Source organism: Stylophora pistillata, chromosome 4 (genome assembly GCF_964205215.1).
Source record: "Stylophora pistillata chromosome 4, jaStyPist1.2, whole genome shotgun sequence".
Classification (NCBI taxonomy): domain Eukaryota; kingdom Metazoa; phylum Cnidaria; class Anthozoa; order Scleractinia; family Pocilloporidae; genus Stylophora; species Stylophora pistillata.
Window position 1 is genome coordinate 11,950,730 of NC_142522.1, and position 3,675 is coordinate 11,954,404.

Sequence of the window (3,675 nt, forward strand, 5' to 3'; positions counted from 1 at the left end):
ATTGTACCATTTCACCGCATAAGGCCATGATAACGCGAACAAAATTCCATTGTATTAAACTTATGAAAAAACAGAGAAAATAAGAAGCAAAAAAGTGCCCGCACCGAAAGAAAGATCTAATTGTTATTTATTTATTTTTTTCTGGGGGGGGGGGGGGGGGGAAGGGTTTCTCTTTTATGGCTTCGTACTCCTTATGTGTAACCGCTTCCGTTCGAGATGAATTTCTGGTTCTGCGCGACGGATTACCTCTCTTTGCACAGTGAGGTGACCCTTCTCTGGAATGTCTTTGTTTTCAAATATTAAAGCGGATCTGACCAAATAAAAGACTCTCCAGGGGATCGTTAGTAAGGTTGTTACGTTTGCTCTATTATCAAACAACACCATCTGGGGAGTCGTGCGTGTAATTCGACACGATCCTCTTTGATATTTGAATCACGTAGTACGGGCAAAAAGATTACGCCTGCCTACAAAGCGATTTAGATCGATGCGGCGGAATTTGGAAACTTTTGCTTCTGGAACGGGTAGGTAATAGCTAAGCGCTCTCGCGGGGGGAAATCAGAGGGAGATCGGTCGAATTTTGTGGAATTTATCGGCCTTCGGGTGGCGACGGTTGGTGTTCGGAACCGGTTGAAGTTTCCAGCCTTGAGTGTTTTTATATACAGTTGACCGGTAGCACCACACACGTTACAAAGAAAGTCGCCAAAACAGCGTTAAAAGGGCCGTAAGCGACAAAGCAGCTACGGAAAAAAGGTAAGTAGACCTCATACGATATATTCCTCGCTTTAATTATCCTTTTTAATTTTTTCGTAATTTTCTTTATAATTTTTTCTATTATAAAGTTGACGCCACCGTTAGCAACAAAGCGGCTACTGAAAAAAGGTTAGGAGACTTCACAAGTTTTATTCCTCGCTTTTATTATCCTTTTGAACTTTTTCTTCATTCTTCATTATTTTTCTTCCTTTTTTTAACGGCCCACACATACGCTTAAAATTCGATCTTAATATGTTAGTGGTTGCCGTTAATGAACTTTAGACCCCAAAATCACATACAGTAACCTTGGGCCGCCTGCGAGTTTATAGACCTAAAATCAATGACGGACGACGGTTGAAGAGTAAGGACCCCCGCCCATAATAGCATTCAACGTGAAAATGTATGATATCCCAGAGATTCTATTTCTCTCTTTTAAAATTAAACCAAGAACTGGAGGTTATTGTAAGTCTTAAGTTGTTCAACTAAGAATCATTGCTTATGATCCTTTTTTTTAACCATTTGAAGTCATGAATCTGTAGTCACTTTAGTTTTATTACCTATCACCTTGGAACATAAATCCGATTTTGAGTAACAGATATTTTACGCCAATTTGTGTTTGTAATCTGATAATCACTTGAAAAATTATGATAAAATTTTTTTTTTCTCAAGCTCGATGAATATTGTTGACTGATCCCAATTATCGAATTTGGACAATATTCATTCCGCTTTTGGCTGATAAGTTTTAGTAATCATTTTTTCATAATTTTTCAAAATCACTGGCGATGAATACTTCAAAACTGAATTGCATTCAAACATCTTTGAGTGAGCCTGAGTTCATTATGTCTTAGGTTTTCCTTACCATCTTTCCCACATTACCACATGCTATCGACTATGAAGACTACCCGCTGATGATCATGTCTGCGAGGTGCGAATGCTGAAACAAATGTTTCATTTCGAGAACAAACCATTCAATATACTTTCCTCGATTGTTGATAAAGATAACACCACTACAATCCTTATTTATTTGTTGGTTTCTTTTTTTAATTACAAAGGTAGTGGCGATATTTTGAGCTAACAGTTAGCATTGGGATTAATGTTTTAGAGTTTGGAGCGGAACACGTATTAAAACGCTTCCCAGCCTCCAGAATTAGAAGGACCTATTTCTTACAGGGTAGCGGATATGTAAGTTTCATCGTGTGATTATGCATGCTACACAGCGTGTGGCGAGTTTCTAAACGGTAGAAGATGAGTTTTATATCGAAGTAAATAGGAAGACTCCCGTGTGCTGTATTGTCAGTGCTGAAAGTCATCGGGTTCAATACCAAAATGATAAGTAGATGAGAGCCCCCGTCGGTTTCAGCGTAAACAAGAAGTTATTTAACGCGTACGTATTATCCCTTTTTGTCACCTTGGAAAGTCCGTTGATATTTGGTCTGTAGACCTTTAAATTTGATATTACATCTGGCTTTTTTTACAACACTTTTTCATTTGCTTAAGAAAACCAAGCATGGCTTGATTTATAGATGGCTTCAATAAAAATAGGGTGATTTTAAACGTTATAAACACAATTATGGGCTAGCTGCTTCCGCATCTCCTCTGATCTTAAAATGTCAATCAATAAAAATATGATTTTCCTCTTGCAAGAAAAGGGAAATTCAAGAACAAAAGGATGCGATTACAACTCATAACTGATCAGTATGGTAGCTCAGCTTCAATGAATTAACTTTTCTCTGTTCTTAAAGTAACCGGGAAATAAAGTTCTACCTACGTACAAACGTTGCAATTAGACACGAATCGTTAAGTCTATGGAACAATAAAAAAGGAGATATTTTTAGTTTATTTCCATGCGTATATAAGGGCACGGGTTGAAGAGAGTACACAGCATAAGCCACCAAAGAAAAAGATACTCATATACAAGAAGAATAAAATGAAAGACAAAATGGTCTGCCATCCAAAGCAAGTAAGGCTTTATTAAGCTTTGTTTCTCCTTAACTCAGATGGTTTTCCTTGCACCAGTAACTTTTCCTAATAAGGGCAAACACGTCAACATTTCATTGGTTTTAAAAAAGGGGTTTTACTGCAAAAATGTTTGTTCGGCGAGGTCGAATTTTAATTGAAAACTCTTTCATCTTGACGCGACTAATCTCGAGCCTTAAAGATATACATTTTCGAGAAAGATACCGAGATGTCAGGCATTTCATTTTAAATTGATTTTCTTCCTTCCCGTTTACTTTTTCTTAGAATAATTATTTTTCCGTTTCTATTTTCCTTCCATAATTCCTTCTCTCCTGTGATGAAAGAGACCTTTCCAGAATTATACAACACAAAACAGAGCTATATGTGACAAATTTAACCCCTTTGCGGCCCATTCGTGTTTTTCTTTAGGTCCAAGCTTTTACACTCGCCATGACAATCGCTCTCTTACTTGGTATCTTTAAGTACGCTGAAGCGAAACCACAGTTTAGTCAAGTACCTTCTTTGTGGGTTGCAAATGGAAGCGTCACTTGTGGAGCAATACAGGCACAAATCCTGACTCAAACACCTTTATCAGTTGCTAACTCGTGTACTGAAAAGATCAGAGCTGTTCTTGTCTGCAACACACTTGTAGTACACCATGAATGCAGAAGTAACCGTCAATGTCCACGGCCTACGAATGTATCTTACGACTTCAGTTGCTTAAAAAAGAATCTGTCCTGTAAGTTTGCTATCAGCTGCTGCAAGACGAAACAATCGAGACAGACACCAAGAAATTGAATGAATTATTTCCTCGGTAGCGATCTAACTAGGAAATGTATTTGTGAACCAAAAGCATGTCATGTATACAATGGAAAAAAAGAGAATGTAAGATGTGTCAAAAGTAGGTTTTAAATTAATCATGCAGGTCTGTTCCAGACCATTGATTTAGTACAAATAAATGAAAAGAAA